At 39.0% G+C, this 24,509-nt stretch overlaps 1 protein-coding gene across 2 annotated transcripts in view; it reads right to left on the bottom strand.

The window, feature by feature from the left end:
• The window catches only part of GAPVD1 (GTPase activating protein and VPS9 domains 1), a 3,238,556-nt gene extending 3,222,892 nt beyond the window's left edge, over positions 1-15,664 (bottom strand). For both annotated transcript variants that reach the window (XM_044058337.1, XM_044058338.1), the window contains exon 1: positions 15,476-15,664. The gene's annotated coding sequence lies outside the window, so the exon portion shown is untranslated. The remainder of the gene's footprint in view (positions 1-15,475) is intronic.
• Positions 15,665-24,509: the final 8,845 nt, after the last annotated feature.

Here is a 24,509-nt window from a genome sequence, read left to right as displayed (position 1 = left end):
GTAACTGACATTCAGAATTGCCATATAGCTGAAACACCTGGTGTCCTTAAAGGGTCATTTGCATACATCCACTGTTGCCTCCAATACAAGAGGTTTAAGGAATCACACAAGTGGAAAGTCTAGCCTTGCTAGATTTTTATTTTTGTTTTTACTGATAGTTTTAAATATGCCAAGGTTTGCAAACTGAGCAACAATTACTTCAATAAAAGACAATGAAGTTCTTGAGATGTACAAAAATTACACACCTTATGCAGAAACTAAATTAGACTACATTTAATGTCAATAAATGTAACATCATAAGACTTCACAAGAAAAACAAAAAGTCAAATCACAAAACTTTGACCAGAATAACTGTACCAAAAGCCATCCGACAGAAGATGCTTCCCTATCCAATTCTCAAACATCTAATCACGCCAGACTGATCAATGCACTACTTTATATTCACTAATTGTGTCCATTACTGAATAAAAAAATGTGCATCTCAGTCTTCAAACAAGCATGGTAAATAGAACCTGAAAAGATAAAATGATCCCTTTCTAGAAAAATCATAGAACTGGAAGACTTGAACATTTCAGAAAAGCTTCAAAAACTAGCAGCATACTGGTGGCCCCCTGCCATAAACAAACTGTACAACAGAAGGAAGAAACTGTTGCAAGAGAGAGTAAAATCCCATGAGTGGATGAGCTCCCTGGTCAGCCTAAGTAAGAAGTTGAGATCCCTTATAAGATCCTCCAAAGCTAGCTACGAAAACAAAATCGCCACTAAATCCAAGGACAACCACAAAGCATTTTATAGCTATGTCAAGAATCTAGATGGCAACACCCAGATCTGCTCCGAGTTACAGCACAAAGGCACGAAAATTACATAACCAACTGATATTGCCAACATCCTGGCAGATAGGTTCAGTGCTAACTTTACCCCCCCTCTCACCCCCTAAAGGGCCCATATCTATACAGGAAGAATGCAGAGTCCCTGTAATCACAACTACGCAGGTAAAAGCTGCACTCTAAACCCAAAATCACAGCATCCATGGACCAGACAACATCCCAGGCTGCATTTTACACGAACTTGAGAATGAACTGGCTCCCCACTTAAGCACCATGTTCAATAGCAGCCTTGCATCAGGCTTTGTGCCCACTGAATGGTGCACAGCAACAGTTATCCCACTCCACTAAGGGGGAGCCACCACTGATCCCGGGAACTATCGACCTATTAGCCTGACGAGCCTGGTCTGCAAGGCCATGGAACTTATTCACCATGGAACTCAAACAAAGACATTGGCAACCTCCAAACTCTGGATCCCACCCTATTCGGGTTTGTGAAAGGCAGATCATGCCTCCTGAACCTGATCGACTCCTTTGAGGCAGTCACCAAAGCCGTGGATGAGGGTAAGGTGGTTCACACAGCCTATCCTGACCTCGCCAAGGCTTTCAACACCATCCCCCATTCTGAAATTATAGCTAAACTCACTAAACTAGGTATAAATCCCTAAGTCACAAGATGGGTTGCCAACTGGCTCACTGACAGAACCCACATTGTAAAAGCTGCAGACTCCAAATCTGACCTCAAAGCAGTGACAAGTGGAGTAACACAGGGTTCGGTCTTGGGACCTCTCCGGTTTAGTATCTACTTCTCTGAAGAACAGGCTAACACAGAAGGCCTCTGGCTAATGAAGTTCGCAGAGGACTGCAAACTAGGAGCCACACTCAAGTCTCCAAATGATGTGGACATCCTACAAAAGGGCCTCACTGAGATAGATGCCTGGTGTCAGAACAATGGCCTCAAGCTCAACGCCAAAAAGTGCAGCGTCATCCCCTTTGGTAAAAACTCTGCACCCATGAACTACCACATAGGCAGCAATCTACTTAACACCGAATGCGTGATGAGAGACCTTGGGACCAAGGTGTAGAGTAGTCTCTCCTTTGATAGACACATCGCCACAGAAGTCAGGAAGTCCTATGTGGCACACCTCATCATAAAAGGGTTTGCATCCAGGGAAAAGGGGTCATTGTTCCCCTCTACTCGTCACTCATTAGACCCATTATAGAGTACAATGCCCCTTTTGGAATGTACCTCACAAAACATCTGCAGCAGCTGGAAAGGCCACAGAAGTACCTCACAAAGAGGATTACTGGCCTCAAACAAATGCCCTACACTGACCGCCTCAAAAAACTCCAGCTTTACTCCGTAGCATATCGCCTACTCAGAGGTGATATCTTCCTAACATATAAAGCTATGTCAAACCCAATCCCTCCAAACTAGACGCTCTAGGGACCTAAACCTTGTCAGCACAATAAATAGGACATGCTGGAGGGATAGAATCCTGTCCCAGAGACTTCCTATACTCTGGAACAAGCTACCCATCTATGTCAAGCAAAGTTCTTAATTAGCACTCCAAGAAAAATCTTGATGAGTGGATGGGAAATAGGAATACACCCCGGGGATCACTTCTGTGTCTCTGCTCGACAGCGGCACAGGAAAATAACTTTCTTGGGTGGTGTAAGCCATGGAACCTTGCTGGCTAGGCTTGCGTAGGCCCTTGGGCTGATAGGTTCATAGGTAGGTACTAGGCTATGGAATAATGAGCATGCCAGGTATAGTTTAAAGTAAGAGAAGCAAATTGAAAAGAAACGGAAGGTGTGGTATTTTACGGAAGTGAATTATGTTGTGCAGAGATGCAGGATCAAGAAGGAGTTAGGAAATTTTGACAGAAGGTGTAAATAATCAGTGGGAATGGCTTTAGGATAAAAGAGTACCAAGGGCAATGGTTGGGAGGAAGAACAAAAAAGGCCAATATTGATATTTAGAAGTGCCAGCCTAGCAAACGGGGCAAAAGACAATGGCATAAAAAGAGAATGAAAGATGTGTTTGTAAAGGTGGCACAACACAATGAGGGTATCAGAAGGGCAAAAAGGTGACCAGAGCAGTTAAAGATGAAATGAGATTTTTAGCTATGTCAGAGAAAACAGAAGGAAACAGACTTCATTAATATTATGAAAGTAGAAATAAGCAACTGGACGGGTTTTCCACTCCAAGAATCATTAGCTAAGTGGGTAACTTGTGTGTGCTCCAAATCCAGCCAAGAAAGAGTAGGCAAGACCTATATCAGAAATAGCTGCTCATGAAAAATTTGTAGCAGAAAAGTATTAAAGTTAAGGACAGACAGTTGGTGGAAAGTAATCATTCACTGCACATTAAGTAAAGTGGCAGGTGAGGGATTTAAGCTGCTACATCCACTTGTCTTCATACGTTTTTTCAAAGACATATTTGGCTTGCGTTAGGGCCAACTGGAAAAAGTAAACCAAAATTTGAGTTTTATATGACTTTAGCGACAGACTGTTGGAGAGAAAAAAAAAAAAAAGAAGGGTACATTACTGAAAACAATTAAGATGGTAAAGAGAACTGTTGGAACAGTGTAAGATTGAAAGGAGGGGCTCACTGCTGCTGACCGACTATCCTTGAAAATTATGAAGAGGAGAAACGAAGAGACAGAAACCCCTGGGGTGGTGTTGATTATCCCTGAAAAATATGACGTGAAAAGAAGCACAGAAATGCCAGGAGTGGTACAAATTACAATAGTAGCGAGGACAGGAAATACAAGAGGGGCAAGGTTAACAAGCAGAATGGATATAGCATCAATGGAAACAAAAAAGAAGTAAAGCCAGGAACAAGCTGATTCAGAGATGAATAAGGCACTACGGGGACAGAAACTGGAAGACTAAAGAATGCAAAACCCCAGAGAGAGTCACTAAATCGAGAAAACTCTGAATACTTGGCAGGGAATGCTTGCAAATGTTTCTACACACAGAGGTTAGTAAACTATAGAATGAAGATGTTGGGGGGGGTGCAACCAAGACAAAATAAGGAACTAGGCACACGTATTTTGGAGCTGCATTAAATTAAACAGTTCAAACAAGAGTTGCACAGATTGGTGGAAAAAAATTTGGGTATGGCAACAGTGAGAAATGTGCTTATTTAAGTTGGGGAAGATAAGTTTCAAACTCAGAAATCCACAAAAGGATTAGTAGCATTGTTAATTATAGCAGATAAAAAGGCAATCACAAAAAAAGGAAGAAAGATCAGGAACCCGTAACTGTTCATTAGCCTTTTACTTCCTCATATCAAGGAGCATGAACTGAAAGCATACACACAATGGGAAAGGAAAGTTATATAGGAACAAATGAGAGGAAATGACAAGAAGTTAGAGATTAACTAGGGAAAGGAAAAAAGGCTGGTAAGCACACATAGCACACTGCAAGATAAACAAGAGGAAACCTACAAACGTACAACGAAGAGGGGGAGCAAGCAGAAGAATAAGGGTAAGAGTAAAGCTGGTAAGAGATGAATTTACAAGCAAAAAAGCATGTTAAATTACAAACCTGGAAATAAAATAAACACTGCACTGTGAATAAGTGTTTGTAGCTCCTAATACTGGGCTGGCACAACTGTACAATTTAAGTTTGAAGCAAAGAGAGACATATAGGAAAGTACAAAAAAGAGAAACAGGCTAGCCATCAGGGGATATAATAAGTGAACCATGCATATGAAACGCACATGGCTATAATGGAATGTTAACAATAAAGCTTCAGAAAAAAAAAGACACTTTGGATTAAGAAAAAATTTTAAGGAGAAAATAAAAAGTTTAGCCATGTAAGAGTGAACTAGCCAGCTGAAAGAACTCTGCTTCTCAAACTTCTGACAAGTCAAGAGAGAAGAGACTTCGCAAGTAACATTTTTCATTATTCCAAAGGAAAATGCTTGGGTAACAAAAAAAAAAAAAAGCCTAGGAGTAACTAAAAGAATCAGGAAAACCATGGACTTAAACCAGAGACCTGTGTTGGGAGGTTGAGATAAGGAATACTAGCAACAACGTGAAATTACTTAAGTTGGAAACTGCAAATTACCACTTCCATTAGCTGTAGTTAAGACAATGTCAACTGTTCTACTGCAAGAAGTCACTGAATAAAGATTGAACTTTACCGTGTTAAACTGGTAGACCACCACTAAAGTGCAAGCCATGCTTAGTCTAACTATTCGGAGGACACTGTGAAAGGACTTAAGTAAACAAACTACAACGGTTTTTGCTTTTATTAATATTTGTATTAAAATATAAATAAATTTCAAGTTATATGGGTAGATCCAACTGAGTTTTTCTAATCATATCAGCCAATTGGATAATGATAATTATGAAACTATAGATAGTATAAAAAGATTTAGAATGTTTAGAAAATCAGAAATTATGACATCATTTCTTGTTGGTTACAACAGACCCAAACATGTATGGAATAACAATATGAAAACCTTGTAAGAAAACAAGAATAAGTAAACTACTGAGTACAGCAAAAATAAACCAAGGTCATCCACGGATGTGAAAATTGAAGTTATTATGAAAGACAAAATATCTGAACTTGTACAGTGGCTCATACAATATACAGGTGTGTATACATACATACATATATATATACACATACACACACACACACATATACATATATATATATATATATATATATATATATATATATATACACACACACTATATATATATATATATATATATATATATATATATATATATATATATATATACACACACACATTATATATATATATATATATATACACACACACATATACATATACATATACACATACATACACACACACACACAGTGACCTTATTCAGGTATATAGAGCATTTAAAGACAACTACCTCTGGGAATGTTTGGGGTCATAAAAACAGTAGTAGAAAATCGGACAACCTACGCAGAAGATTCTATATGAATGCGAAGTTTATGGTCGCTCAGAAAGCAGACGATACATGGAATAGACAACCAAATTACATTAAAGCAAGCTACAGTTTAGGTATTTTTAAGACCGCCTGAACACTTATTACGGGAATAACTGTTTTGCTACATTGGCAGGCTAGAAAGGCATTAATGCCCGTGCCTGAAATATTTCTTATGCATGTACAGTAGAAAGCAACTGGATACAGTACACAGAGACCTTTTAAATGTGAGGTGGGAGAGTTTTATCAGCAACTGCTGTCTATGCTAGTGACATTAAAGTATGTTTTTTTTAATATAATACATAACTGTTTCTGCATTTCAATAACGGATATTCCATTTTTAACTCCATTGTGGACTACCTACCATTTTCCAGTTTATTATTTTGCAGTACATATTTCAAATTTCAGTTTTTATTAGTGAACTAAGTGCATAACATAATTCAAGGAGAGAACTTCACATCCTCCACACTGCAAAGTTTCTTCTTAGTTTGTTTTTTTTTTCTAAATGTGATGCATCCAAGTTTTACACTAACAATAAGAAAGACTGGAAAGAAACAAGTTAAGTCTAGTACAATGATCTTGGGCTGCAGGAAAAATGTAATGGTGTATTGATCATATTATATGTAGAATTAAAAGATATACCCCGTTTTTACAAAAGTGGATGTCCTAATGTCTGAAGTTTAAGCTATAGATATTTTAAAGCAAATTGGCTAGATAACAAGGAAATTATGAAAGGGATGAAAATGGTAGTTCTTTCTTGCATTTGCAAAGTCACCAGCTGTTTATTTTTACATTAGCACATGCTTTTAGCTGGAGACAGATCAATCAGCTCCAAGCATTTAATAACGAAAGCAATGACCAGTGTATACAAAGTGAAATCTACAAGGTACACAGCAACTTTTAAAAGGGAAAAGATATAAACAGATAGAGCCTATGTTTCAGTTACACCGATGGTTAACTTGCTTGGAATGGTTAAGCCTAAACTTAGAATAGGTAATGTCTGTCGACGCAGTCAACTTTTCCCATTTTGAGGGATAAACTCCCATTATGGAAACTGGCTACAGTCGTGTGTTTTCACTGCGAGTTAAAAAAGAGTGAGGTTTTGCAAATGCATTAAGTCTTTTGTTTCTTAAATGTTTTTATTGAACTGAACAGTTTAGGGAAATGTGACAAGAGTTCAAACAGATAGAAGAAGAAACAAATTACTTATAAGATCAGCCTACAAATACTACAATGTGAATATAAAATAGAAGCGTCAAACATGTATTCAATCATCCACCATGTGTAATACCTGGGAGCAAAAGCATTTTATCAGAATGGCTGCTTTGATGCTATTAACATGGAATGTAAATGACATACAGGTACAGAATCAAAGCAAAACATACACAAAATATTAAGTATAAAAGGTGAAAATGGCAATGTTAGAAGAGATGCATTTGGATATAAATAGGCATGTGAATTTTAAAGAGAAAGCATATCAAAAATAACATTCAGAGTATCAGGACAAATAAGGAAATGGGGAGCAACCATAGTGAATACAAGAGGTACTCCAATACCAACAGAAGACAAAAAAAAAGGACAATAATGGCAGATATAAGGCAGAAAGACGTTACTGGTTTAGAGGATTTTCTGGAATGTATTTACAGCAAACATAAAAATTATCGAATTTTAGGAGAAATAAGCTTTCAGCAAGGAATATTTATGAGAAGGAACTGAAACCTCATTTGCAATAGTATTAGAGAATACAGAAATGAAAACAAACAGGAGGAGTAGATTTCTGAAGTATGAGAAAATTTGGAATGGAAAATGTGAGCTCAGTAGCAAGAGCTCAGACATTTCACACTCTCCAAGTTACAACCGAGATATGAATAGACTGAAATTACATTTCCAATGACCATTTGTAATTAACTGAAAGTTCTGAGACCTACCAATAACTGTATCAGAAAAAGCACCAGTAAAGGCCAAGATAATGGTGCAAATCAAAAACATAAAAATGACACACTGGTACTTCCCACGTATCTTTTTGAGAGATATACAAAATCAATGGGATACAAGAATTATTACGTAAAACAGAAATTACTTCGGTGGGGACAGTTAACAAGTGAGCAGGTAAAATGAAAATGGCAGAAATAACTGATGGGAAAGAAGAAATAGGAATTTAGAGGGAATAACAAATGTTAAGAGTATTGCAGAATGAGAATCTCAAAAAACAAGAGGAGCAATTGCAGGATGCTAAAGGGAAACAGGAAGTATCTGCATAAGGTTTTTTTTTTTTTTACATATAAAACTTTTAGCACAAAAATGTAGGCATCAGAAAGTAAAAAGGTTTGTAGCCAAACTTACAGCACCCATGACAACAAAAATAAAACATCTTACAGAGATATTTCACATTTCAGAAATTTTATGAAAATCTGTATGAAGCAGATGAATGGGGAAACTAAAAAAGACACAGATGGAATAACTTACTTATGCCAACATTAGAGAAAGATGCAGCTGAACAACAAATAACTAACTAAGACTGTACATGTCTCCAGAAATAGACAGTTTTCCTGTAGAAATTTGGAATTTAGGAGGAAAGACAGTGAGGAAGATCTGGAAAATGTTATTTAACAGGGTTTTAAGGGGGCAAGGGGGACCCATCATCTTGGAAAAAGGCTGTATTATCCAAAGAAGTTAAAGGCCATTCAGCTTCACATACACCCATTTCAATTTTAAACCATGGATTATAAAGTGTTTTTGTCTATACAAGGTAACAGAACAGAGGTGTCCCCAAAGTTGATAGAAAAGGATAAATGTGACCGTTTTGTGGAAGGTAGGTAAAGATTTGTGAACATTAACAAAACAATTCAAGGATACAACTCGTATGGTACTCAAGAAAAATTGGTTTTATTTGCATATATTATTTTGCATTTAATAAATCCAGAAAGGAACATTTTGATATTATGGAGCACTTCTGATACAGTTCCAAGTACTTTTATGACAAAAAACATAAATAGAGGGAAAAAACTGCAGTGGTAAACTATGCACTCATGCATGAACTGGCTCAGCAATACCAATACTTATGTGAATGTAACAAAGTACTTCGGTGTATGCGTTAAAAAAAGAATGTTATGGCACAATAACAAGTAAGGGATAAGCGAAACATAAGTTAATACAAAAATTGAGAAACAAAGCATGTGATTATAGATGCGGATAGTAAGATACAAGCATTGAAAAAGTTTTAGGCCCCTTAGTCTTAGATATAGGTCAGGTTTATTTTTGTCCACCAAAGGAGAAACTGTGGATGGTAATTAATGAAGATCTGAATGAATGTATTTGGGAGGAAAAAGGATAAGCCAATTATCCTACAGAACAAGGTGGTTTAAGGTTATCTAATCTGAACTGGTACTTTAGAACTATGCAGTTAAGGCTCATATACATACCTCAAGCAGAAGGCATCAAAGTTAAATGACAGTGATGAAATGATAGGGGTTCCTTAAGGCTTTTGAATTCAAGTCCTTAAGGAAAATGACAGCTTGCATGTAAAACATTGTATTTATAAAGTATTGGAAGCAAATAACATAGGACGTAAAGTAATAGAGTCTGATAAGGCTAAATAGAAGTCCGAGTTGCAGATTAGGGGTTGATAAGAGTATTGGCAAGGAGAGGATAAGGGAGTAAAGATCAACCTCTGATACAGTTTTTGGTTAAGACTAGAACAGAAGCTGCTGATAAAAAGGGACAACTAGTAGGGCACATCAAATATTGCATAATAACTACAAACAATAAGAAGAGGTCAGAAAAGACTAGGAAAAAGAAAATGGAAAGTCAAATTACAAAGGAACAATGGGAAGAAATCTGTAGGGCTTGTAAGTATGCAAAGCTCAGAACATGTAGGATTTTGGAAGGGTTTGCAAAGCTATTTTTATACCCCAAATATACAATGCTATGGGTGTGACAGTGAACAGTATGTATAGTTGGAAACATGACTTTTACGAAGTTAATAAAGTAGGAACATTTTAAAAAAATCCCTAAAGACTATCTTGCCATAAATGTTGGAGGAACATATGGTTGTTACTAAGGAAATTAAGTTTTTGAGGTGGGATGTTACTGGCTGGGGAAAAAAAAGGCAATTTCTAAAATGGAAATGAAAATATAAAGAAACTGCAAATGAAGTATTGCATACTGTAAAAGAGAAAAAAAGAACTGGAAACGGGACATTTAGAAAAAGAGGAGGAGCAAATCTGACAGAAATAAATGGAATTTTTGAGAACAATACATGCAGAATAATGTTCAGTGGGAGGAGTCAGGTTTAACAGAAGGTAAGAACTGAGAAACTTACTTAACGTTAGAGTGAATGAAAATTCTTAAAAAGAAAACCTTTATATTGCAGAAAAATAGCAACCGAACATATTCCAGTTTGTTTTCCTTTCTACTAAAGTAAGCATATTCTCATTACTGACTAAAATGTGAAGATTAAACAGAAAGGTTTACACTACTTAAAAAAAAAAAAAAAAGAAAAAAAGAAAAAAGAAAAATATTCTCTCCATCTGATGCAGTACAAGACCTCCCATAACAGAAGTTCATGAGGCAAAACCTTCCAAAAAGATAAGTTACAAAGCTGTGATAAAGCAGAACTGAATACTTCTGCATTAAGCATTTTAGAGGGACCTGGGACAGGAAATAAGTTAGTACACAAAAAATAATAAAAATCTGTGCAAAGAGATTGTGTGTTATGGAGGTGCTTCAACCTTTAAACAAATTATCTACGTGGTTGAAGTGGTATCACCTCCTGCATGCTTGGAGAGGGAGTCTCCCTCCAAAATTCCCCAGTAGGTTAATGCCCAGAAGATATAGCAAAAGAGATTTAATGAATTCTAATCTATATTAATTTGACTCAAGTTATCTGTAGTAGCCCCCATAACACTGCTCTGCAACTCCACGACGTCCAATCTGCAGGTATTTTACTACAACTAAAATCAATAGAATATCATGTCATTGATAGCCTACATTGCCAAGTTAAACAGGGTCCCCTTTTTGTACAGGACTTCAGATTTTAACTTTCTCTCATAGATACCTAACACATCAAAGGTTGTTTTCCTGTCTCTGGTACTAACTACGGGACCTGAAATCTGGAAACTTTTCTTGCTAAACAAGGAAAGGGTTTAAAAATAGTATGCACCATATGTCTTTCAAAACAGGGGTGTACAAGGTTTAATCACAGTCTTCATTTCAGCCTCCTGCCTCATGGCATCCTGTCATTTGTTCCTTTGGACATCCAGCAAGACTGACACCTGAAGATAAAACACATACAAAAAGGACAGCATTTCAACATTTAGCATACAGTGTTCCCAACTAATCTGTTTGCTGGGGTTGTAAAATCAGATGGGAAGCAACCTTTCCCTCTAAAAAAGTGAGTGGATACACCTCTGCCTTTCCTGCCAGTCCCTGGTTAAAAAAGAAAAAAAAAATGTTTCCAAAATCCCAGGATCTCAACTGTTGACAGTTTCGACTACACTACCAAACTGCAGTAAAAGATCATCATCTTATCACCTTATTTTCCCCATACCCAAGTGGCTAAAAAGTAAATTTAGTTACGTGTATTAAACAGATTGCAAACAAAAGGCTATTTACTCCTGCATGCTCTAACCAATAAAATGGCCTGACAGACTAAATGCCCATCTAGCATCATCACTACTTTATAAACACAAGGTGTAGTATTCACGTTCATTTCAATGTGATTTTGTTGCATCAATCAATAAAAGTATCTCTTTCTTTGCATAACCTAAAATAAACTGAAAACATTTACAAACAGATTCACGTAGGCATGCGCCGTGGCAGATAAGTATGTGCTAGGAAGTTTTACGGCTATGTCACATCAGCCTTTTAACAAAGTAGCATTAGTAAGACTGTGATTTAATACATCTCCCACTGGACCACAACAAGCTCAGCACAGTATAAACGACAGATGACCTCACTATCTGTTCCTGAAGACTTCTTTAAAACTCTGTAATACAAATAAACAAATTTAACATCAGTTGTTAAACCAGTATGCCACTTTCAAGATACATACACTGTACAAATTAATCAGTTTTTAGATGCTAAAATGAACCTAACTAGTTTAAAGAATAGATTATGATATATCCTCAGATTCTCATTTTGAAAGGATATTTTTACAGACAGTGCAATATATTTCCTTAGACATTTATGCTCCAGGTATACCACAAAAAATCTACACTCAGTCATCTTGCTTTCTGTAATACCTTATTCATTCATCACACAAATTTGATTTATCAAAATCTGGGACATAAGAGAACTGGCACCTATCTCAGCTCTCAAAGGCTGAAGGCAAAGAAATTAATCCTGAACAAGATGCCAGTCCAATAAATAAGGGATATCACACACAAAGATAGACATATACAAAATGTGCACAGAATAAGCAAATTTGAAGGGACACCTACACCACGTCAATAAACCAGAAACTCAACGGGAAGAACATGAATGTCTACTGCTCTGCTTTCTCAACATAAAAGCTTCTACACTAAATTTTCAGCACCATCAACTACAGATGAAATAAAACAATACAAGACAAGACAGAACACAAAGACCAATACTGTGACAAAATAGGCAGTTATAAAAATTGTATAATTTTTGGGGAAAAAAACATGCAACAAAAAAAGGGGTTATAAATGCACACAAAAATGTAACAATGGTTAAAACTGACATTTAAGTCAAAAAAAAAAAAAAAAAAAAAAAACAGTACAACAATAAACAATAACACTTCCTAAGGAACAGGTGTTTTGGGGGAAGAGAGTTGGGGTAAAAAGCTAAATGGTCAACTGGTCAAGGGAACGAAGAGGAAAAGACCAGGAAAAATGAAAGAGTGATAAAGGGAAAAAAGTTCCCACAAAAGGGACCTCATTAAACTAGCAGGACAAAAGATGGGCAGGTAAAATGGGTACTCAACTAGCAGAAGGATTTTACTCTCTCCATATTTTCCATTTCATGAATATTTAAGCATATTAAACAAAACGTGTCATTTATTTTCTTTACTATGGTATACAAGCTACCACTCTGCCCAGCATCAGAATAGGCAAACCCACACACAAAAAATGCTTTTGAAACAAGAAAAACAAGACACTGAACTAGAACTCGTATCCGGCCTTAGGCATAGGCCAACTAGGCAGCCGCCTAGGGCACCGCTCTAGTAGGGGCGCTTTTTCAGTATTTATTTGGTGTAGGTACACCAGGATGGGGGCAACGGGTGGTGTGGTAGGGGGCGCCGTGGAGCCCTTTTGCCTAGGGCACCTGTTGACCTAAGGCCGCTCCTGCTAGAACTATATATACTCTTAAGCAATGTGTACTACATTTACCACACAAATGTCTAGATTTACACAAATTATGTCCCTTTAAAAATATATATCAATTTATCATGTGCACGATTTCCTGCTCAGATATTTGCGCACACTACTCTTACCTAATCATCACTGCCACAAAACCAATTACGCACTCAAGAATAAAAGCTTCTGACACAGAACATTTACAAACAAACCTTAATATATTCCGAGTTCACAACTGCTATTTCTTGCTTACTCTTACATACTTCACAATATTATTCTATCTCCTTCTCAAGAGTTCACTCTTTCATACCAGTTTAAATTCTGTCCTCAATAACCCAGATGGTTAAACTCAATAAAAAAGTTACCTTGTTAGTAAATGCAGCTGTATTTCATTTCACTATAATTTCTTTCATCTAGGCATGCAAATGTCTGAAAGGATCACGCTTGCACTCTCAACATAAAGTTTTACTTCACTATACTTATTAAAGTATGTGCATTTAAATTTCATCTTCATTTGTCTAATCTGTGAGCTGTACTTGCTTGTTATTATGATATATTTTTTCTGGCATTTGAAAGAATCTGCCACTTTTTTTTCCTTTCTCCTAGTCTCTCTTCCCTGTTGCAATTAACTGTACCAGAGTTTGCCTCAAAACTTCCATGCATAAACTCTGTATCCTCGATCAAAAAAGGAGTAGCAAATATCAAAATCAAGTCCACTTTACAAAAAACCCATCTTATGGTAAATCATTTTATTACATTCAGCTACCAACATGGGGTTAAAATACTTAAGCAAGCATCTACAAGTTTCAGATACCTCAGTTACTGATTTTTAACGGAAAAGGGAAACTCACACACTAACAGCAATTCCAAATACATCAGTATACATTTGGGAGTATTGTATGGGGTATCTACTTCATCTGTACTTGAAACTTCTTTGAATTCTAAGTGAAAGCAGACAGGTGCCAAACGCAGCTCTCAACCTACTGTCTCCAAAACGTAGAACACTACACCTTATAATGTGGAACATACGGACAAGATGCAGAACACCTGGCAACAATTTACTAATAAATTTAAATAAGAAGCCACAGCATGTTTGTATATGTTACTTTATACTTATAAATGGTTCATTTGATGAAATAATATGATTCACTACTACTATGGATGTATAGTACTTAAACATCTTAGCAATGGATGTATGACAGGCCTTTGCAGTGAGGAACTATATGAAACATGGTCATTTTAGAATTCAAAAAGAGAAATATGGCTAATAATGAGGTGCACAAGAGGTATGGTACCAACTACCACACTCACCATGCAAACAATAAATCAGTTCAGACAGCATTTATAAAGTAAGAAAAAAAATAGTATTTGACAGTTTTCTACCGAAAGTCAATGAACAGTTAAAAAAAACCTCTTCAGTGTCAGATTCTTTCAACTACCATCTAAAATTACAAACCCTATCACTGCAGAATTTACACCTTAACAACTAGTGGTAAAGTTCAAAAACATTCCAAAACTTAATCTTCAAAAAAATTCCAAAATAAACGAGTAACAAAACACTAAATCCACTTCAAACTTGGGTTACAGCACTGAATATTCCAATGACAGACCCTGAGAGCTATGTCAACCTATTTTAGTACTTAATTTTACATGCCAGCCGTTTTGCAAAACACAACTAAAAACCGTGAAAATTTTAAGAAAATAAAATGGCATACTGCTCTGACTACATCATGGTAGGGTCCAGCTAACTATACATAAAAACAAAACTCATCTGCTTCTTTATTCACCATCATAGAAATAATCTAATACTTAAAAGTACTGTTAAATCCCACGAACGTCAAGTCTTTAGCCAAACGCCAAGTACTAACACATTTTGGTTATGAAGCTTATAAGGAACGTAAAATCTGCGTTTACTTTTCTGCCTAAAGAGGGCAACAGATGAGTTTCAACTTAAAAAAAATAAGTTCACAAAAACTTCTACGGAATGGACTGAATGCTCAGACTATACACAAACAAACAACATGACAGTTGCAGTCTCAAAACCTCAAGCCCAAAAACTCCACAGAAGTAAACTACATTACTAAAAGTAGTACTCAGTAAGCAGCTAAATGAGGGAACAGTAACCAAAACGATAAGCAGCAGAGACTACTCGGTCACTTCACCTACAGCAAGCCCCAAGGTAGGACAGCACAACACCTGCCCTACGTGACTCTCCATGCAAAAAAGAATCCATGAACTCAGGCACCGGTTCCTACTCTCAACCTGGAGAGGCCTGCATGTAAACACAACCTATCAGCTCAATAACTGCTGCCTCAGTACGGCTCAAAGGACAAAAAGGAGTAGCCAAACCACGAAGCCATTTACTTACTCAACATGAAAGATCCACAATCTCAACTCAGGCCGCGTGTACTTAAGTGATGTTTTATCGTTGCTCCTTTCAGAGTTTCACGTCTTCCTTAACACTATTACACTGCTACCCACAACACACACTCCACTATTTCCAGCTCTCATTAATCCCACACCCGCTACTGTCAACTACACTTTTACAGTGACCTTTGTTGCGCAGGACCACTATCATCTGACCTTTGCTGGTGTACTATGGGAAATGTAGTGTTCGCTACATGTAATTTGTCGATAATAGGCTTTGAAGATGAGCACAAAGTGTCAAAAGCAATATTCTCGTTTGTATAAAGCATTATTTTTTGTGACAACTGCACACTATTTGACTGATAACCGGGTTTGAAACATGAGTATGAATTGTAGTGAAGTTGTATTCTTGTCTGACTAAAGTGTACTGTGTGCTGGTGGTGTTAACCGGATTACAACACTGACCCAGCTGGACCGTTTTCACTTTCGTTCGGGGGGGGGTGTGGTGGTGGACAAAAAGAAAAATATTGATAGAAGAAACATGTAAAAACGTGTAATGAATCGATTATAGTATTAAATACTGAAGAAACTGCACAAGGAACAAATACGCTGTAGGTACTAACCACTGAATACTCAGATTGTAACTATTTCAGATTATTATATGTGCAGCATCTCAATAAAACATGTACTTAATTAGAGTTTGTAGGGCTTGAGATAATGTGAGTGTTTAAAGTCTGTGCTAGAGAAAAGCGAGGAGAGTGGGTGTACGAATGAATTATTTAATAAATATGCTTGGTATGTAGCAAAAGTTAATTTTTGTAGCAAAATTTTAGCTGTTCACAAAATATTGTGAAGGCGGGGCTGCTTGTAGTTTAAGAGGAAGGGACTTCCTAGCTGAGATGGGGGCCCGTAGTGGAAAACCTGTTGTCTGCATTGTAGAGTTTATTCTTAGAAGTACATGGGGGGGGGGGGATTTCATGAGTAGAAGATACAGTACTTGAATATCCCTATGTTTGCCAGGAGGGGACAGGGTCAGAAACTTTTATGCAAGTGGTTTTGGGAGTAATTGTTAGAGACTGTTACAGCTCTCCCTGTCCCTCACTAAACCGACAATACACTGAACCATGAATAACAACATTGCATCACCAGTTCCACACAATGCATAAAATTTGAGTGTCAGCATTATATCATCAATGAAACACAGCGACATTAGATGGATTAAATGGCCACAGCCATGTGTTTAGTGACAAATTGCTGCCAGTTACTCCAAGCTGATTAAAGCCAATTATTTGGAAAGGTGCGCAAGGTTGGAATTTCAGGGAGGCCATTTCTGTACCTCACAGAGAGCAACAGACAGCACTGTTGATATCTGGCCCTCCTGCTTCATCTGTCCACGGCATATAACAATTTCACTTAATTCCTCTGGGCCTCCTTACACTCTGCCAAAGAACTATTGCCAGGCTGGGTAGTCCCCCTGATTACAACCCCTTGGGGCTGTCTGGTCTGTGGGAGGGCCAGCTAAAGAGTCTTGAGACTTCACCCCCCCCCCCCCACAAACATTGTCCTCCCTTACCTTTCCTGTTTTCCACCACAGAAGGAAGGATTAATCCTCCCTTCCACAAAGCACATCTCCTATCACCCTAAATGTTCTTGCTAAAGCTACCTGTAACTCTGCATAAAAAACCTGCATACCTTCCTCTGATAAATGAACCCCATCCTTGTCATATCTATCTAACATAAATACCAGAGGGAGATATCTACATACCACACAAAATGCTTAATAACTTATTCATAATATTATTTACTGCCTCATTCTTTTTACTGCTGCGATGAACTTAGCCCTACTCCATTTCATTCTCTGGACCACTTCTGACCAACAAATAAACAGCTTGTAGCCAGTGCTCATGAATATAATTTACTTTCTGCATAGTCAAGCCAAGCAGACTCTTAATTTAAAGATGGCAAATACCATTCCTGCCCAAATGCAACATAATAGCTACAAGAAGTTTTCATTTTCTGGATGCTTGCTATAGAATTAGCCTAAGTTGGTGCCATTGCATGCCTGACCCCCCCCCCAAAAAAACTACATTTTATCACAAAATTCTTGATTCTGCCTTCAGAGGATAAATCCAGCCTACCCAGGAACCAGCGACAAATTCTCTGGATAGAAGAATGACCCACTATCCAAATGCACTTCTGATCCAATGTGAGCTGTTACACGAAGAAAAAGAAAGTTACGTACTCACCATAATGTTCCATCTATGTTGTCCATTTACATTCTTCCTCAACCTATGGGTTTGGATCCGATCCCTCAGATCCGACTCAGCCATTACAATAGCTTGGGGTTACCAAAAAACTCTCGAGCTTCTCCCATACCCATAATGCACCCTTCCTAAGTACCTCAGATCTTGTTTGCTAATAAAAGTAAAAGAAAATATCCAAAAGATCCAGAGAGACTATATCAAGAGCTCAATACAAGGAAGTGTCAACCTACGAACACGCACTCTTTTAGGAGTTCAAAGGTAGGGGACTGGTGGGTGGGGAGTTGATGAAGAAGTAAAATGGACAACACAGATGGAACGTTATGGTGAGTACATAACTTCTTTATCTGATGTTATCAATTTTCATTCTATTCTCAACCTATGGGATAGAGTCTCCATCTACCTTTGATCCTGGGTGAACTCAAGGAAGGATGTTCCTCAGCACCACTGAACCGAATGAAGCTCTACCCAGGGAGACCAGATCCAACGTGTAATACTTAACAAATGTATGGTGAGTAGCCCAAGTTGCTGCTGCACAAATGTCATCTGTAGACACTCTAGACTGGAAGACAGATGAAGTTGCTGTTGATCTAGATGAATGGCCTTGTAAAGGTTTCGGTAAGGCAATGCCCAATCAGTTATAAATGAAAGAGAGACATCTGGACAAGGTTCCTTTGGGGACTTGTTTGCCCAATTTAGTGTCTGAGAAGGAAACAAATAATTGGTCAGATTTCCTGATTTCCTTGGTTCTATGAAGATAAAAACACAACTAATTATGAACATCTAATAACTATAACAAGTATTCACCTTTGTTCTCAAATTTTGGAAAAATACTGGTAAATCAATGGACTGATTGATATTTGTCTCTGATACCACCTTTGGTATGCAGCGATACTGTGTCTTTGTGAAAAATCAGATACAGTGGCTGGAAAGACAGGGCTTGAATCTCTGAAATTCGTCTTACAGAAGTTATGGCTACCAAGAAAATAGTCTTCCAAGAAAGGAATTTGAGATTGCACTTAGCTGCTGGTTTGAAGGGGAGGTGTATAATAGCCTGCAGTACCAAATTTAGGTCCCAAGAGGGAAAAGAGTCTTTATAAGGGGCTTCAAAAGAAGAGTTCCTCTCAAAAAAGTTTTGCAGAGTTTATGTGAAGCAACTGAAGATCCTAGGAAACCAATATGAAAATTGGAAATTGCTGCTAATTGGACCCACCACTTTCTGTAGAAATTTTGGGATTGATGGAGTTGGGGGAAAGGTATAAAGAAGGCCAGAGGGCCAATTGTGAGGAAGAGCATCCTTCGGTGACTCCCCATGAGGGGGGATCAGGGCAAAGTAGTTTCTGCACTTGTTTAGGGGAGAGGTGAAAAGTTTGCAGCAAGACTAACCCCATTGATGGAATGTCCTTTCCGTTACATTTTGATTGAGGGGCCATTCGTGAGGTAGAGGAATGCACCTGCTTAATTTGTCTGCTATCACAGTGGAGTTGGAATATGGATTGCTCGAAGAAAGCAGTTGGATGAGATCTCCTATTGCCAAACTCTGAGAGGTTCATGACACAAGGGGTAGGATCTGGTTCCCCCTTGTTCGTTGATGTACCAGACTATTGACATGTTGTCTGTTTGAATTGCAGTCGTCCCAGGGGGACAGCATCCTGGAAAGCCTTCACTACTAAGATCACTGCTCTTATCTCTAGGATGTTGGTATGCAAGCTGGCCTCTTCAGGGGACCAAGTGCCTTGGACTGTTTTCCCCAGAACATGCCCCCCCCCCCACACTCTAGTTGGGAAGCATCTGTGGTCACTGTGGCCTTGGGCTGGGGAGAATAAATGGCTGACCTTGGAGAATTTGATCACAGTAAATCCACCATCTGAGATATGTTTTTTGCATATATTGGTGATCCTTATTTGAATTGACGGGTGGTGAAGGATAAACCATTGTGCTGATAGCAGCCACAGTAGAATTCTCATGTGAAATCTGGCCATTGGGACTAGCATTAATGCTGCCACCATGGATCCTAGAGTCTGAAGAACCAGTCGTGCTAAGATCTTGTTGCTGCAGATTATTTTTGTAACTTGAAATCCTATTGTTACCACTCTTGAAGAGGGGAGTGAGGCTATTGTTTCTTTTTTGTTCAGAACTGCTTCTACAAAGTTTAAACTTTGAGTGGGCTCTAGAGAGGATATCTCTTAGTTTATGGATATCCCCAGATGTGAACACATCTGGAGAACATAGTCTCTTGCTTCCAATAGTTGATGCCTGGTCAGGGCTGAAATGAGCCAGTCATCTAAATAAGGAAACACCAGAATCCATGCAGTCTCAAGTGAACTGCTTCTACTGCCATGCACTTGTTAACACCCTGGGGGCTGTGGTGAGACCAAAGGGCAGCACTTGAACTGATAATGACTGGCTCCCAGCTGGAAGCGTAAGAACCTTTTGGATAATTTTTTTCATCTTTATGTGGTAATATGCATCCTGAAGGTCTGTTGAGCACATTCAGTCTTCCTTTTCCAAAAATGGAAGAATTTACTGAACCGTGACCATCCAGAACTTGTTGTGTCAAACTGACTTGTTCAGGTTGCTGAGATTCAAGAATGGTCTGCAGTCCTCCATTTTCTTTGACACTAAAAAGAATCTTGAGTAAGTTCCAGATTCTCTCTGGTCTGGTGGGACCTATTGGATGACTTGTTTTTCCTCGCAGCTTTTGTACTTGAATAGCTGCTTGTTTCCTCTGACTGGGTGGAACATTGGGGATTTTTCCTGTAATGGAGAGGAGGAAGGGAAAATGGTATAATATAACCTCTGGAAATGATCCTCTGCACCCATGTGTCTGATGTTATTTCTAGCCAGGCTCTCCAGTGCAGGAACAGTCGACCCCTGATTGCCTCCAGAGAAGGGCCTCCATTCAGGAGTGCTGGAAGGGTCTGCCAAAGAAAGTATCTCTGGACCCTTGATTTTGCCAGCCTCCTCTGCCATGAGGGCAGCATCTACCATTTGAGTTCCCTCCCTGTGCCTCTGAGAGAACTACTTCCATGTGTGTCTTAAAAAGACCCTTGGGATTTTCTGAACCACATTTTTCCACTACATCGCTGATTCCTGTAGAAGGATTTCTGAGGAGTGGAAAAACATATGCCCATGGCAGATAGGCTCTTCCCATCTTTCTCCCACCTGGACAATATTTCTTTTACCTTAGGGCCAAATAAGGATATGCCATCAAAAGGAGGATTGACAAACAAAGACTTGAAAGTCTCAGCAAAGTCACACAAGTGCATCCAGGTGTGCCTCCTGATGGAAATGCCTGAATCCACTGCTCTTCTTGTTCCTTCAGCTGCATGAGAATTGAGCCTAATGGAAGAGTTAGAAATAGACTGGAGAGTAGCCAACTGAAAAGTAACAGAGGCCTGTACTTCCTCAGAAACAGATCCTGAGACGATATCTAACAGCTCTTTAATCAGATCCCTCTGTAACCTACTGAAATGTGCTAGGTAGTTCAGGAACCTCAAGGAGAAGGTCACTGAAGCATAGACGTGCTTCCTGCAGCTATCCATCACCCAAGGCTCCTTGTTTGGGGGATGAACAGAAGACCTTTCCTCAGCTAGGTCCTTTTTAGTGGCCGCCGCCACAACCATGGCATCCACAGGGACACCTTTAGTCCAAAATTGCTTGTCTTCACAAGCAGTAGTAATTTTGTCTGGTCTCCAGGGAATCGGCTCAATGGTGTTCGGGCCTACCCACTGAGAGATCAATTCAATGAGCTCATCAGCGGGAGGAGTTACCCATGAAGTAGACGGGTGGGTACCAAAAGCCTCCAAGTACACTGACTCAAGAAGGATTGCTGGGCTTCCAGTCACCTCTCTGTTTCAGGATTTCCAGGATGCTTTCAAAGGAGACATCATCTGGTGGAAACCCTGGGGACCCTCTTCACTCAAACCCAGATCCCATGAATTACCACATCGATGGTAGTCCACTAATCACAGAAGGTGTTATAAGAGATCTGGGAACACAGGTTGACAGCAGCCTCTCTTTTGACCACTACATTGCCACTGTGGTCAGAAAGTCCTTCTATGTCGCACATCTCATTTCTAAGGGATTTGCATCCAGGAAGAAAGAGGTAATTGTCTCCCTCTACTCTTCTCTCATTAGGCCAATCACTGAGTACAATGTCCCATTTGGCATGTACCTCACTAGACACCTGCAACAACTGGAGAGGCTGCAAAAGTACCTCACAAAGAGGATCCTAGGCCTTAAACACTTGTTCTATATAGACAGACTCAAAAAACTCCAACTATTCTCTGTCTCATATCGACTACCTAGAGGCCATCTTTGCTTAACCTACAAAGCCATGTCTGACCCAGCTCTGTTAGAAATACTACATCTAAAGAAATCCCAATCCCTCTGCACCACACACTCCAGAGACCTCAACCTCATTACCACAATCAACAGAACATGCTCAAGGGACAGGTTCATAACCCAGTGACTGCCCATGCTATGGAATAGACTTCCCATACATGTCAAGCAGAGCACCTCATTGGCCCTCTTCAAGAGAAATCTTGGTTACTGGATGGGAAATAGAAAATTCACCCCGGGGATCACTCTAGTGGCTCTACTCAACAGAGGCACTGGGAACTAAGGTCAGGTGGCATGATGCCAGGGTAATTCTATGGTCTAGGCTTTTAAACACTCCAGGGCCATTAGCCTAGTACACACCTATGAAGCTATGAAGTCTGTGTCTTCAGTAACAGATTCCTCCAGGGAATCCAAATGCTTCCTCTTGCATAACTTCTTCTTAGGAACCTCCTCAGTGGAATGCTCTGGGGAGGTCACAGAAGAAGCGGGAACACCCTGCTATGAAGCCTAGGAGTTCAATACTCGCTGTCTCTGTGAAGAAAAAGGTTGAGACTCTGTACACAAAGATGGCAAGATTGGGGGCTGAGGATCTGAGGGCATAGGAACTGTCTGAGCTGTTGAAACACACATGGCTGTCTTCAAAACCTCAAAGGCTGACTTCCCCTGAGAGAGGCAGGACTCTGGATCTGAGAGAGCAAGCCTCTGGATCCTTGTCCCTCCATGTGCCGAGGATAAGTCTCCTGAGGCTGAATCCAGAGCCAAGCTAATCCAAACTGAAGCCCAAAGGTGCACAGATGGCTCTGAAAACTTCGGAGTCGACTTCAATGCACTGGAGCCGATAAGGCAGCTACAGCTCCGAGAGGTCTCCGTCTCCAACTGAACCAAAGAACTCAGAGCAGATATTGGATCTGAGGATAGGGGAATCTTTGGATCTGATGCAGATGGAGCCAGGTGTCTCAGATCAGCTTCAAAGGAAGTCAGAGGAGGATGCAAAGGAGGGGTGCTAGATGTTAGGAACTCCTGACCGGAGGGGGTAGGATCAGAGGGAACTGCTAGTATACTCTGAGCCCAGAAAAATTTTCTCACCCATCTCTCCACATCTTCTTTGGTTAAACTCCTAGAAGAATGAGTGGAGATAATGAAGGGTGATCTTTACCTTTCCAGAAAATAAAGAACTCTGAATGGAACCGGTTCCAATGATGGTGAATATTGTGCCCTGGGTAAACTAGGTAGGCTAACAGTCAAATTCACTGATTTTTATTGTCAGATCTGAGGAATCCTTAGTCTTATCTGAAGTAGGATCCAAAGAAGTAGACAGATTCATCTGGTGTTGAATCCTGATCTTCGGGTCTGAGGAGTAGTCGGATCTGAAAGTCTTGGTTTCTTAAGTGTCAGATCCGACAGAGAAGTCGGAACCAAGATAGGCCTCTTCTTCACCTTTTCAGAAGCTCTAGAGAAAGAAGAGGAAGGGCTTGATGACTCTGACTTGCCCTTTTTTGATTTGTCTAAGGAAGGAGCTCCAGATAGTGCTTCATTGGAAGTGGAAGGCAACAAACATTTAACGATTAATTTGTTTGTGCGTTCAACCAGAACCCTATGGTTGAATGTATGGCAAATATAACAATCTTCCTTTAGATGGAAGGGTCCCAGACAGTAAACACAAAGTGTATGGAAGTCTGAATATGACATTTTGCAGCCACATTTCCCACACATTTTGAAGCCAGCCTTTTCTTTCTCTGACATTTTTCCACTATAGAAAACCACAAGTGAGAAAATTTTTAAACAATAGAAGCCTTTTTTTTTAATATCAAAGGAAATGAAAGATGAAAATACCAACAATGGTAAGAAAGGTTACACTAGTTATACAGGGGGAGAAATACTAACAACATTATTCAGATGTATTTTGTACGGAAGGGTAAAGTGAGAGAAAAAATTGGAAATAAATCACTAGGTAAGAGATAGAGGCTAATGAGAAAAACAGAACTTTATAGCACTATTTAGAAGAAATAAAGGAAAAAAGTATAATAATTTCACTTATCTGCTCAAGAGCAGCTGGTCACCACTTCTAATACGAATAGCGGCAAATGAAATCTGAGGTACTTAGGAAGGGTGCATTGTGGGTAACAGAGAAGCTCGAGAGTTTTTTGGTTACCACGAGCTATTGTAACAACCAAGTCGGATCTGAGGGATTGGATCCAAATGCATAGGTTGAAGACAGAATGAAAATTGACAACATCATATCAAGAGTTAAAGTTGTTTACATCTAACATAACTCTTATAAGCATTGGACTTCGACCTGCCCAGCCTCTTGATGTCAGCCTGTAACATCCTCATTCTGTGTGCATATCATGCTGCCTCTATTTAAAATTAATGTAATGTATATCCCTCTGTGTCCAAGACACACCACTTCACTGGCTCACACAAGACTGC

Source organism: Protopterus annectens, chromosome 16.part0 (genome assembly GCF_019279795.1).
Source record: "Protopterus annectens isolate FY-2018-M chromosome 16.part0, PAN1.0, whole genome shotgun sequence".
NCBI classification, from domain to species: domain Eukaryota; kingdom Metazoa; phylum Chordata; order Ceratodontiformes; family Protopteridae; genus Protopterus; species Protopterus annectens.
Note: the sequence above shows the minus strand (reverse complement) of the source record. Positions and strands in the feature narration are given on the sequence as shown.